Source organism: Pinus tabuliformis, chromosome 8 (genome assembly GCF_031772625.1).
Source record: "Pinus tabuliformis cultivar Carrire ecotype Pingquan chromosome 8, CPIR1, whole genome shotgun sequence".
NCBI classification, from domain to species: domain Eukaryota; kingdom Viridiplantae; phylum Streptophyta; class Pinopsida; order Pinales; family Pinaceae; genus Pinus; species Pinus tabuliformis.
In genome coordinates this window covers 1,148,732,875-1,148,748,385 of record NC_142294.1, presented here as the reverse complement: position 1 = coordinate 1,148,748,385, position 15,511 = coordinate 1,148,732,875, and positions in this window count along the sequence as shown.

The window sequence follows — 15,511 nt, the reverse complement described above, 5'->3', positions numbered from 1 at the left end:
AGATAGATTCTTGATGAGTCGAGGATGTGGCAGATGTTTGAGGAAAAACTAATGATGGCATGAGGATGTTCACTCTCATTGTTTGAGCGTGATAGTTGGACTGATCACCTAACTAGTTCAAACATGAGGTCCGGAAGTGTACAAGGATGTGTTAGCATTATGTTGGAGTATCATGGCAACAGTTCACATAAGGACACATGATGAAGACAGGAGGTCAGTAATCATGGATCGAGATCACATCTGATGGAGAGCATACCATTGAGGTGCATACCTTGGTATGGTGAGCTTGGTGACAGTTGGTCACCAAGTCGAGGCATGATGGAGATGGGGCTCTACATATGTTGCAAGGATGTTTGCTTTGTGTGGAGGAATCGACATCATGGATAGTGATGATCTTGGTGGATGGCTACCGGGATGGTATGTTGTCGAGGACGACAACGATTTCAGGTGGAGGAGGATGTAAGGCCTCCGGGCGATTGTGCGATAGGCGCCGGGCGAAGTCGTCGTGCACGAGGGCGCGGGCGCATGACAGGTGCATGCTAAACAGGTGTGCGACGGTGCTGCGGAGAAAATGCGACGTTTGTACGATTTCAATGTGACGAAACCAGGGACAGAATTACGACACTTGGGAGATGCGTGGAACAAGTGGAGCTCTTATACTACGACTTGGAGGAGGCTTGCGTTGGGGCATGGCCGACTTCGAAGGAGTGTTTTACGCAGGCGTTATGGCTATTTTGGGGGTCGGCAATGGGGCTGCCACCCCACATGTAAACTAATGTAAGATGCATATAAATGAACATACATTGAGGTTCATTTCACATCAACGAATCATTCACTCTCATATTCGCAAGGGGACAAGAAGAAAAAGTGTGCAGAAAAGGTATGGAGATGCACATAGCTCATGCGCTCTACCCTTAAGAGGTTGTACACTTGGGTTTAAGTCTTGGAATTAAGTAGAAGGTTGGGCAAGCATGCCCGGGGTGGATTCTAAGGTGCAGTTTTGGTGTAAGACTTGGCATAGGATTTTAGGTGGCTCGGGTGAGCACCGTCCTTTGTGCAAGAGGTGCACAAGACTGTTGTAAAAGGCAAGGTTGCCTCTCTTTGTAAATTCAGTTAAGTGTGAGACTTGGTTTGGCCAAGACACACTTGTGTATTGTAATCTGATATTCTTAAGATATTATTGGGCAGACTCACATTACGGGGAGTTGCCCCTCCCCTTTATACTTGTTGCAATTGTTGATGTTCTTGTTATAATTGCATGATGATAATGAATGAGTATGGGCTTCATTAAGTATAAAGGATAATTGCATGTTTACTTGGTTACGAAACACAAGCTAAGTAATGTTAAAGTGAAAGTAGGCATAGTCCACGAATGTTAGTATTGGTGAAAAGAAAGCGTTCGGTGGTGCCACACCTCACTATAAGTGGTTGGAAGACTACCGCAGGTGTAGGAGCATGACACTCGGGGTCCAAGGGGTTGCGTCCTTAATATTTCTTTAGTCTTTCGCATAAAAAAAATATCCTATAGCCAGAACAAGGCGTAGATACCAATCAAATGACCCAGTGTTTATGAAATCATAACGACAGATCAATGGTACTCACAAGTTGTCGGAATATCTAAAACCTAACAAGAATTTCAAAGATAAATAAGAAGTTGAGTCCAGTGCAAAATAAATCCAAAAGAATATTGAACTCTTTCAAAACCCTTCAAGGGAGCTTTGACAAATCTTTACGCTTGCAAGGGCATACATGCAAACAATTTGAACGAGATTAGTAACTATTCTAACACTTAGAAATTCATTTAAGGAAAGGATGCTACGAACACTAGGGTTTAATATAAACTATGACGACTCAAAGGAGAGACATTTCTTTCCTACAATTAAACCAAGAAAAAATAGCTTTTGGCAAAAGGCATACGAGACACTGAAAGAAAAAACCTGAGGAATGACAGTGTCAGATTCAGGGACTCTAAAAATCAAATTTACCTTGAAAAGTTCTACCATAGTAGTTCTTTTGGAGTGGCTATAGTGAAACACAAGATCTACAATAATTAATGTTGCAATAAGGGAAAACCCTTATCTCAAAGTTGTGATCCATGTCAGCGATCAATTGTAAAAAGATAAGAGAGTTTTCTAAAGATAACACTTGAATACCTAAAAGACCCGAATCAAAAATTAAAGAACAAATTGAAATTTCTCCAAGAAGATTACCCAGAGAGCAAACTGGAGTCACACAACCCAGGGTGTAGCAGAACACGAGATGTTTCCTAAGAAATTCCACTGTCAAACTTGCAAGAATCCCCTCGAGTGAAAAGTGGTATTACAATAGGGTTTGAAACAAGAAAAAACAGAGCTCCATTTTTCCATCAAAAGTGTAACACAATGAAACAACAACAGCAAGGTTGGGTAGCGGAGTTACACTAACCCTCACCCGATTAATCTCCACATTTCATCATCAAGATGTAATCTGAACCTTTGAACCCAAGATTTTGTGAGGATACCACAAGGGTGGGCCAATATATTGATGACTATGAATAATATGAGACCATTCCATGAGAACTTATATTCATATGTGTGGATTATGTGAGGAATTATACCCCGTAATGTAAGGTATTATTATAAATAACAAATACCATTGCGGAGGCCAATTGTGGAGGCTGAAAGGTGAAAAATTGAGATGGTTCATGCAAAGTATATGATATACATATATAAGGTTCAAATATGGAAAGGATCATACTTTATATATATATATATATATATATATATATATATATATATATATATATATATATATATATATATATATATATATATATATATATATATATATATTGTAAATCCTTACATGTATATCAAGATAGAGGTGATAAGAACAGAAACCATAATGACAAAGAATATCATAGAAGATCATGGTTTGGAAATAAAAAGATAACGTATAATATACCAGAATTTGCATCATAAAATCAAGTAGAGTAATAATCTTGAGATTATGTGTGGAGGAGAAAAGAATTTTAGCCAGACTTAATATAGAATACAATATGATTTACCCACGGAAGGAAAAGCATCAAAAAATGCAGATACAAAGCCAGGAACAGTTCACACATCCAGGGGAAAATTTCATTAAATTGAACTTCGACGGGGCCTCAAAAGGAAACCCAGGCCCCGCAGGCTTTGGGGGCATCTTCAGGGATAGTATAGGTCGCACCAGATGGGTGTACGCAGACAAAGGAGGCATAATGACCAACAATGAAGCAGAAATGATGGCCGTATACCAAGGTATTAAAATAGCAATAAGAAATGGATATAGGAACCTGGAGATTGAGGGAGATTCGCAGATTGTAATTGGAATGCTTAGGAAACTTGACAATGGGAAAGACTGGGAGCAGGTGGCCGTGAGCTGGAGGACGGCAGGGTTACTCCAAGACTTGGCTATCATCCTGAAGCGAATAGATTATAGAATCATCAGTCATGTAAAGAGAGAAGGGAACAAAGCTGCAGACTTTCTGGCAAACTGGGGATGCAAAGAAGGAAAATTGGATAACATGTGGCCAACAGTAATGAATAAACCGGGAATGGAAATGCTCAGCTCAATAATCACTCAGGATAATGAACATGCAAGGCAATAAGGAGAAGGGGGAAGTACCCCCGATCGGGGTGGTTAAAATGATGAGACGGGAAGGCAGTATAGGGACGCGGGGTGGCAATTATGAGCCACCTTACAGCAGGAGCTCGCAGCAAGTGGATGACAAGGTAGGTGGACTGGGCATCATGCTAAATGGTAGATGGAGGAATAAACTCAAACACGAAGGTGGTGGAGGTGATGGCGGAACGGTGGTGGGACAAGGACCAGGACGCACAAGGGATGGCAGAGGAGGAGTGGAATCTTATGGTGAATGCAGGTGGCAGAGAAAGGAGGTACAACAGATCAGAGGAGGGTGGCAGGCAAGCCGGAATAGATACGGGTGGAGACATAAGGGGAAGCATGCAAGGATCGATCTCGAGGTGAACGGAGGAAGGAAAGGAAAGGTGGTAGACGGAGCAGGTGTAATTACTCAGGATCGACCTCTAGAGCTGGGGAAAACTCAAAGCAGGAAAATTGAGGACGGTATGAGGACTGCAATGCAGGGAAACAGGGGAGGCAGACCTACGCGAGCAGAAGGTTCCAAGGCAGAAGAAGGGAAAGAAGAGGAACAGACATACACAAACACAAAGGAAACACTTGACCTGGAATGGGATAGGCAATAACAGCTAAGGAGAAGTGATAGAGGTAAAGGGAGAATTCGGGAGAATACACGAAAGACAACAGAGGATATAGGAGAAAGGAAAGACAGAGACCGAGAAGAGGAAGCCAACATGGGAGCACCAGTCAGAGAAGTAGAGCAAGGGAATACAATGCAGGCAGAGCAGGAGGAGGAAGGGGCCGCAGGGGGAGAAGGGAATGGTGGCAAGGAGGTTGACAGGATCAGGGATGAACCAGGATAGTAGGACCCAAACGAGGAAGGAAAATGATAAGCCGTCAAGTGTAGTATGCAGAGAGGGAATATTACAAAGACACGAATGCAGACATTAGGAGAATAATTCAACACCTGGAAGAGGAAGCGACCCAGGAGCAGTCCGAGTCTGAGATGGAGGATTGGGAGTACCTGTTACTAGATCCTAGCAATAGCAGAGGTCGCATGTCTCTGTATAAACAGGCCTTACATGTGTATTGGGTCATGAAGCGACTGCTAGCTAAGGCTATGGAGTAGGTAGCCATGGACATGGCCGAACTAGCCCAAGGTATTCCTAATCTAAAGAAGGAGATAAACAAACTGCAGATAACCATCATGAGGCAAGATGGCAAGCTCGATGAGATATAGCAGCAGCTCAAGAAGCTCACTCAGGAGGTTAAAGAGGAGGAACATCAGCCGAGCGCAATGGAAGAATGACTTTGTCAAGATATGTCTATCTCTTCTTTAGTTAGGAAGTAGAACAGCTCGCCACCCTTCGTTTAATTTTCATAATGCAGCTAGTAAACAGTGGTAGTTTTTTGAATGGATAGTTTATATAGCATGGACAGGAAGACTAGTTAAATTTTGTTTTTGGATGGCTATTAAGAACTTTAGATGGCCAACGGACCCGGTTTCCCTACGGGGAGGGTTGAGCCCACTGTATGCAATGGTTTTAACTCGTTATAATAGAAATTTTTCCACCTTAGCTTACAAAAAAAAATAAAAATCTTGAGATTATGGTAATGTTATAGTAATAGTTGTAAATTTTTTTACATGATTGCAGAGTAGAATTATTGTGTATTGGTTGCATTGCACCAATAATATATACAATTAGTTAACAAAAAGAATAAAGTTGATAATTGGAAATGTTTTACATCATAATAATAAATTAATTAAAAAAATTATACTAATTTCCAGATCAATTGGGTAATTTTTCTACCTTAAGAAAGGGAGATGTTACATTTCACTAATAAAAACATTTTGTTTCTATACCAAATCATAGTTTTAACATCATTTTGGCTTATAATAATCATTTTGGCTTATAATTTGTTTGGATATGATTTAATTGTTTTGATGACATTTTGATATGGATTATGAAGTACGAGAATCTAGCATAAAGTTAAAAGGAATGATATTCGTGACAACATTTTCGTGATCTCACATGGGATCTGTTATGTCTCTATGAGAGCACGCATTTTGTTAGGTCAATATCGACAACAAATAGTGTGCCTACTATTGCGAATTTAATGTCGTCATAGTGCCCAATAACCATACTACCCATGTTAGCACCATGCCTTCATTTTTGTGGTCAGTTTCTCCTATAGAGGATTGCCAATTTTGGGCATCCAACTTACTTAGAATTTATGATTGGTGCATAATAATAAAACCCTCAGTTGTTGCACTAGCCATCTGGATGCCAAGTTAGATATATGACTTGAAGAGGTACCCCAACCAATGAAATCCTCAATCTGTCTATACCTATCCTTGCTTAACTTTATCCAAATTTGATGAGTTTTCCACTCTCACCATTGACCTTACTCCGCCCGACCCATTGCAATCGCACTACTACACGAAGGGAACTTTTGGGACATTTTTTTAAGACAAAAGAAATCTTTTGTGTTAAAAAATCACTTTTTATCTTAGTTATTTTACCTTAAAATTTAATATCAATTAAATTGTCTTAAATATAAACTTTAAGACAAAAACAGTTTGAGACAAAAATATTTTAACACAAAACTTTATATTTAAAACAAAAATAGTTTACGAGAGAAATATTTTAAGACAAAAGTAGTTTGAGACAAAAATATTTTAATACAAAAGTAATTTGAGAAAAACATTTACAGACAAAACTTTATATTTAAGATAAAATTATTTTAAGACAAAAACAATTTAAGACAATTATTTTAAGACAAAACATTATATTTAAGACAAAAATAGTTTGAGACAAAAATATTTTAAGACAAAACTTTATATTTAAGACAATCGCCACTTTAGATGAAACCTATTTAATACAATTAACAATTAAGACACAAACATATTGATCTAAGACAATATTATCTACCAACTGCAAAATTGACTCTGAGAGTGTGCCCTAAGTCTGCCAGCTTGCAGGAAACTACTATCTTTCACGTATACCGAGGTCATTATTTTACTTACCATTCATGTTATCTTATATAAAGGCAACGATTTCTTGGGCTCTTTGTTTTTTGGGGGTAGTCAACTAAGAAGAACGTGATAACTTTTACTGACAAGATTTCTCGAACATCATTTCCTCTTACGTCCCTTTCATATATGTTGATACGCTTAGTGACAAATTGTCTATCATTGCTTTTGGAACTCCTACATGGAGGGGGATTTAAAGATATTTTTTTAAGAGAAAAGAAATATTTTGTCTTCAAATTTTTAGTACAAGGCGCTAGTAAAAAAGGTAAAGGTAAAGGATTAGGGGTCCGTCTACTAGCATTCACCAAGTGGTTTGTTTACCATGGTTGTGAAGTGATATTCAACAAAGGAAAAGCATTCCTGAGACACATAGCCATGGGATAGGTGAAGTAGATCGTGCTTTGTGTGAACAACCTTTATAAGCTAGATGAGGAAGAATGCGTTGCATTAAGCACTAAGGCATAAAAAGTGTAGGTTGTAATGTCAGTGCACTTTGGCAAAAAATACTTGGTCATCTACATCATGCTACCTTGAATATTATACAAAAAATAGCCACTGGCCTTCCTAAAGGAGAACTTAAGTAGTAGCATCTATGCAAAGGATATACATTGTGGAAGTACATAAAATCCACATTCCATGATCGAGACAATAATGCACATGCAGTCCTAGAAAGGATCCACTGTGATTTTATCGACCTTTCTTAATAACCTACACTGTCAGACACAAATATTTTGTCATTTTTATTGATGACTTCTCACGGAAGTGTTGGATCTTCTTCATGTGGAGGAAAGATGAGGTATTCTCCAAGTTCATAGAGTTCAAGAAACTTATTGAAAAAGAAGCTAGCAAGAAGGTGAAGGCTTTGTTGTAGTGGCTACAACACCCTCCAAAATTTTTGCATGCGCTTAAATTTTGGAACCTATTATGGATATTCTGATTGATCTTTCCTTAGTCACTTATTGGTAGTTTTATGATCTCAAGCTCCCCTTTTCGATCTTAAGATTCGTTCATGCTTTTATCTTTACATAGAATGTGTCATCTTTGGGCATGGTGGTTATCGCTTGTCATGAAAAGGGAGGTTTGTTTTACTTCAAGGGGAAATTTTTATGGGAATGGGTTGTCCTCACCACATAGGCATATTTCACACTCATTTCGCACACTCTTACACAAGTTTCCCCTTTATCCTCTGAAAGTCTATCATTGGAGCGCACTTGGCGTAAGGTGCCACGAAGGTTGATGAATTAAGCGAAGAATGTGTTATATGTTCTAGATGGTCTGTTTTGTGTCACTACGTTTTGAAGTGTGTGATTGTAGTCAGGTTTTATCACTATTCACATCAATTCCACTAATCCCACACTTAGCCAAATTTTAGAGTTTCCTCAAAAACCTAGCCTCATCAAACTTTCCTGAACTGTACACTTTACATATGTAACCCTCAAGCTTTTCCCTTACTTGTTGGAACTATGCAAGGCACAAAAATCCCAACCTCCCTTAGCATTCATAACTACGTAGTGGTTTCATCCAATGTCCTTCCCTCACTAGAAACCCTCTTTCTCAAAAAATTGTGTAGTTTTGCCCCTTGACTACCGAGCCTACCTTACATCCTAAATTGTGTAGATGTGTCCTCCCAGGGCCTCATCCCATAGCAATTCATTGCATCCTAAAACTGCGTAAATGTGTCCTCATCCTATAAGAGTCACTGCTCGTTGAAACTACACAATTATGTCTCTAAGGAGCCACAGAGAAAGATGACATGATAGATGATTGTCAAGGAGCTAAGGCAAAAATTCAGTAGACCAAGGAACCCATGGTATGATAGAATATTGGGACTGCATGAAGACTCCATCTAATGCATAACTCTTTGGAGGCTAGGTATGGAAAACAAAGCACATCTTTTGAAATACACCTCTTGCTGTAGCTTAAAAGCTTTCTTATCGTTGTCGTATCATACTATCTTTAATGACATGCATGGTTGAAAGAATTGAAATTCATTCCATGTGTCTCCTCTATGTGTCTTGCTCCCTTTCACTTGTTTATTACATAGCTTATAAGATGAAGAGTATTACCACTTGTTTATTTAAGCTATGGAGGTTGTGACCAACATGATCTTATGACTAACCAGGAATGATGAAAGGCATCCTAAGTGGGATGAAAAATGTTTGATGATATGTACATAGTCAATACACTCCTTTGCATTACTCCTTTGCATTAATCCTTGCTTTGTATCTTGCATGTACCCTCAATGCTTTTCAAATTTGTCTAACTGCTGCTAGTAGTCTCTTAGCTCTTTCTTGACAAAGCAGGGGAAGGAATTTCCTTCAACCTAATTTCTTCAAGGCTCTTCATAGAAATTATAGATCTAAGACAAGGAGATGTTGAATCTCACTATCAAACTCTTTAAAATACTTTACATGTTCGAATCCATCGAAATGATTAAGCTACCACTCAAAAACATTGTCAATCTTGGAAGGCTCAAGAAAAATCACATCTCTGGATATGATAAACTTCTCATTCAATTCATCATAGAGATGGTATGATTTGGAGGTAAGAATACCCAAAGAAGATACATTTGTGACTCCTTGCACTGAGTTTTTTTATCTGTTCCTTAGGTATGAAGGCATAACAAGAGGAAACAAAAACCCTAAGATTCGTCACTGAAGGAATGTGGTTTTACCACATTTCATAGTGAGGCTTGTTTCTAATAGCGAGATATGGACACCTATTCTTTATATATACAACACATAGAACTACATCAGACCAAAACATTATGAACTTAACATATGAACTTTGCCAAGTTCATAGTGAAAGTAATACATTCCAACAAACTATGTGTTGAAAAATGCAGCAAGAAATTTGCAATTTGATTTTTCCTTGATTAAATTGAAAAAGTTTGAATTTTCACATCAACACACAACTTGGATGATCTTAACTTGTGTGACATCACTTGTGTCACCTAGTTTACTCAATAAATTAGAGTTGGAGGTGTTAGAGTTCAATTCTGTATATGTGATTGCAAATTGTAGCAACAAGGGTTAATTATCTCAGGTTGTTGTGAGTTAAACTAGTTCTAACTTTTGTAGGAACTAGTGGAAGGTCATTTAAGTAGTGGGACTTCAGTCAAACTCAGTGATCATCCAGTTAACTAACCAATCAACCCAAAATAGTTGGGTAGTGCAGAGAAGTCAAGTTCCCTAATATTGGTGGAGATTCCAAGGATGTTCTAATTCCTTGTAGCTCACAGACTTGCAAGAAATTACTATAACCATAGTGGAGGAGGTAGCTTGAGTAGGAGCTTCTTGTGAAATTGGAGAGGGAATGATTGTTGGTAGCATTAATAGCCTACCAAAAATTTGTTTTGCAGCACACTTCAATGTTTTAGGCATGGTTTTTGAGGGTGGATAATTTTTTTTTATGCTTTTCAGTCATGCACATCCTCATTAAGTATCCTGGGAGGTTTGTAATAGTTCCTTGCATGCATGTCCTTACTAAACATGTTTTGTGATGTCTATACTAGTTCCTTTAAAATTTATGTTTGTAAAGGCTTAACTACTTATGATCTTAGGTGCTCACAACAGTCCGATAGTTTATGGCACTCTCCAAATCACCATTCCTAAACGGGTCCAACAAAACGACTTGAGAGGAAGATGAGAAGGGAACAGTATTATTGGAACTGGCCTAAAAATAGTAGAGTTGGTTGGTCCCAACGGTTTTAGAGTTGTACTAGTCTAGTTTGGTGGCTCGGATTGGCTAAGGTTGGTCTTGTATTGAACTAACCTTAAAACACCAAAGTGATTAGTTCTCTACTAAACTGACCAATTCTAAAGAATGTAGTGCAACATAGATAATGACAACCAAATATTGATTTTTAATGAAAATTACTTAGAAGGAAAAAAAATATGTTGACCCTAAGGCCCTACAAAACCTAACCCTAGTAATTAACAGTAATATTTATTTTTTTAAATTAAAGTAAAAGTTAACATTCTCCTTATCTTTCCTTTTTGAAAAGGAAAGATAAGGATAACGTCAAATTTTACTTAAATTTTTAATATTAACATGAATAGTTTCAGGCTGTTTTAGAGTGGTCCCAACTTTATTCAATTTTGAGAAAGTCAAGCTTTAGATCCCATTCAAAACTTAGTGATGATTGTTTGAATCGCTTATTTGTAATGAGTCCTATACTTTGACTTCCATTCTTTCATGTGCATTTATTTCATAATCATATTCCTCGTGAGACATTAGAGTAGATGTTGATCTTTAATTGATTGCAAGCACTTGACCTAGCTTAGGGAACCGTCATCTACCCCTTCCAAGTTGCTCCTCAACATTGAAATTTTCATTGGAAGTATACATTGATTTTATCCATTAGATCATTTTTTCCACTGAGACAATCCAACAACACCCTTTCCACCATGTGCTTAACAATCCATCTCATCTTTACTCCTACCTTATAAACACTCTTAAATCTTGTGTCTCCAATCTAAAAGAAGAATAACCAGAAAGGGCCTTCTTGGCCCTCTTCTCAACCCACAATATGTTTAGCTTCTCTATTGTGCTTACACTCTAGTCTTCTCGTAGATTCAGAATGCTAAACCTTAAAAATAGTCTCATGATGTACATTCAGGGAGACATAATTCACCCTTGCTTTGCATCAAATAACCCCCCTATCATTCCATTTACCTTTACATCCAAGCATATATTTTCCTTATCAAGCACTGTTAAGCTTCCCATCTCTATTTTTCCTCCCTCTCCTACCCTCGTCAACCTAATAAGATTAATTTAACCAACATCATTATATATGAGATAAAAAACCCATACAAGTGGGTAGATTGAGTTCATACCCTTTTAGAAACTAAATCCATCCCTCCACAATGCTATGTTCCTCTTCAATAGCATCATCATGTCGTCTTTGAGATCTATCATTTGTATGATCACCATAAATTTCCCAGTCCTTCACTTGCATCTTTGGTAACATCATCATTTAGATCACTTATAATTTTTTTATTGTTGCTTATGTTATGATTTCCTTTAATACAAATATCTCCCTATAGGCATGGGTAACCAAATTCATGTTCTTATTGAACTCTTGTGTTAACATAATTTTCATTTTGAGCTATTCGGTTTCAAATTCTAGTGTGGTTCATTTAGTGGTCGACTACTAGCATTCACCGAGTTCTTATTGATGATGATAGTTAGTTTAAAGTGAACATTGGACTTTGCCTTGAAATCCAAGCCCCAAGAATATGCAATTATCATGGAACATTTTAGAGCTCATACTTTTCTACAAGGGAGTACATTATTTTCATTCATCAAGAAAAGTTATATGAGAAAGAACCAAGTGGTTATGATTTTCAACATTTTCACCTACATTTCCTATCTATCATTTTCTTATTGAATGGGAAAGTTTGGTTTTTAAGGTTTTTAAATTAAAGTTCTACGTTGGTGGTGTTCAGCTCGCATTTTGGTCTGCTTCTAAAATCTTGTTTGGTATGTGAAAAATGAACATTGGTGCAGCTTTTAGTGGTGCAATTTTTTAAAGATATGGAAATTATATATTGATTTAATACATGTAATTTTCAATATCTACATGATACCTATTCTTGACATTCCATTCATAAATTTGAAATTTGTAACAAGTAAATTTTTCACTAATTAATTATTATATTGATTATTAGAAAATTGAAGACAAAGGAATAATTATATAATGATAGGTGGACCATAGGGTTTGGTTTCCTTACCATCGATGTATTCTTAAAAGGAGGGAGAAGAAGGAGAAGATGAAATAACTTTTTCTTGTGTAATTGAGGACAAGGCTAAGAAGAGACAACATAGTAATGGATTGATAGCTCATGCGTGACTTATTTTTGAAATATCTGGAGCAAAAGGTCTATAACTAGGTGAAGAGTAGAACTCCAAATATCTTTTGCAATAATCCATCTTGAGTGAATAGAATGTCATATCTACATACACCTTTGCGAGAGTACTCTATTCTAGGTGACGATAGAGTACATCATTTCCTTATTGGAAGTAATTAAACTTTTATCATGATATAATTTAATTATAAATATTTAAACTACTAGATGTTTACAGTGAATTTTATAAAGGGTTATGGGCTTCTTAATTTTTTTGCTCGAATTTTAAATATTGAGATAGAAATTTGTGACGAGAATATAATGAAGTCAATCCCTTGTGAATGTTATAGGTATCTACTATGTGTATTTTCTTCAAATTGAATAAAAATATGATCAACATTGCTTTTACTAACGAAAAAACACACAAACATATTCTATTATATAAGATTTTTATTTATTTATTGTTAACAAAATTATTATCAACCATGGTTTTATTAGAAAATAACGTATATTAAACTATATAATGATTTATTAAATTGATAACTATTTAATATGGGTTGACTTTTAGTGATGTTTCTATGGATCACCTTATGATGTTGTGGACTATTTAGAAGTCACGTCACTGGAAAGTCAAATTTTCATGTCTCCTTCTCATGTTTATACAAAATAAATTAGAGAATGGATGGGAATATTTAATTAATGATACTAAAAATGGGATCAAAAATTATCTTAAGTTTACACACAATATATTGTTCCCCTTAGGTGATGGAATTTTTTCACAAAACTATTTTGAGCGTTAATATTTGTTGATTACATAGTCATCTTGTTTCATTAATAGAATTATATTTCTTGATAAAACAAGTAGCAAAAATCCTATTGGTGTGTTAGGATTCAAATCATTTTTCCTCCCCCTAATATATATTTTTTTTTTAACTTGAGGAGGTGGAGGATTTTGAGGATGGAATATTATGTTCTTCTAGAAAATGTAAGTAGGCCTTGATGAAATTTAGGGCCTCAATGGAGAAACCTGGTGAAAGAGATAGTTTTTGGGTAAAATATGTTCATATTACTATCAGGATTTTACATGGTGCCTCCTACCTAACCTAGTCACAGTAAAAAATAAATAAACTTTGAAGTTCCACTTTAATTCTTCCCACTAAGTTTTTATCACAATCTTAAGGGACCTTGGAAAAATAAGTCTGCTGATGATTAGTCATGACATTTTGGTGTAATAATACTTGTACATACCATAGAGTACATAACTCCATATCAATAACTAACCTTTTGTATCTATGTGGATGATATTTTGGTTATGGATGACATAGTATCTTGGTGGAAAGATGTTTGGATCCATATGACCATGGTGAAAATATTTAACAAAATCCTCATGTCTATTCATCAATTTTATCTGACATTAGTCGGGACCCAACATGCACAATTGTACCTAGGATGTAAGATTATGTAATCCTTTCTTGGATGACTTCATTGTCAACATTGAAGGAAACATTTATACTTGAAAGTTGGATTTTTGGATGCATTGCTTGGATGAATTCATTCCTACTGTGGAATGCAGTACTTGCACATGGGACATTGGTTTATGGATGATCCATTTATAGACACACTTCTTGGACAACTTCTCTCTTAGGGTTGACGGCAATGACCATACACAGGAAGTTGGGTTATGGAGATACATCATAGATATAAAATTTAAGAGCAATGTTTTCAAAGGGAATGAAATGGTGGGATCCCCCATAGTGACGCAATGGGATCCATAATGGTTAATAATACTATAAGTATGTTGGTAATTTAATGTAGTGTACACAATGTCTGTTATGTTAGTTATTATTAAATAATTCATACTAGATAATTTTCATGCTATAAATGTAATATGGCTTATTCATTAGCATAGGCACCAATAGTGGGATAAATTTAGGTTTTATAAATGAATAATATTTGAATCCTCCTTATTGGATTTATTAAGTATAGTGATTGTATTTTAGCATTAGTTCATTGGGAGGTTTCCCTTGAAGAGGGAAATGAGAAAGAGTTTATATTTCCATAAAGTGATTACCATACCCTCTTAACTTACCTTAATGGTTTTGGATTCAATGAAGTAAAATGATTTTTTATCATATTCTTAGATACATTACCCCACAGTCACATTACCCCACAGTGAATTCATGCACTAGAAACTTACGGAGACCTTTTCCAATCCTTACACTCCTCTTTATCTCGGGGGTTGGATCTCATCAACAGTCTAGGATGCAGATGCCGATTTGAGGGTGAAGGTTTTTTTGAGCTTGGTCATGGTAACTACCCACCTAATCCATGTTGTCTGGGGTTCATTCGCGTTGTTTTCTGTAGGGTTTCCACACATCTTCTCCCTCGTAGGTTCTATATGTTTGGAAAGGCAACCTCTACACCCTTCCTTGCGAAATTTTACCACAAGTTTCCATAATGGCAATGTAAGGTTTTCTAACGAACCTAATACTGTTTCTATGCTAAGTTTCCAACTTTCATTTTTTTTACTTAGGGTTTTGGTATTGATATGCAATGAGACAAAGTGGCTTGGTTCTAGTTTCCATGGGCAATGGCTCCTGTAGAAAGAGGTCGAAATCAGGTATTCATTGTTAACCCTCATTGGGTTACCCAAGACTCCATTATGGCTCGATATTATCTATGAAATTGTTTTAATGGTTATGGTATGTTACCTACAGGTCAACAACCCTCATTTTTAAAATACTTTCAAGTGTTCGTAGGTGTTCCACTTCTCATTTCACTTATGGCCAATGAATTTCCAGCAGTCATGCTCAAGATTATATTACTCTGCGTTTTCCAGGTATTTCATAGACTTATGGTGAGATTAGGAGTTAGGGTTTTCTTGTCATGTTTTGTTAAAAGTATAAATGGTTGTAATGGCCACTTGAGCCTGAGAGGCTATTCCAGTTTTTGGTCTCCATTGACGCATCTATTAGACTTGGTTATTAATTTTGGGTCTGTAATGTAATTT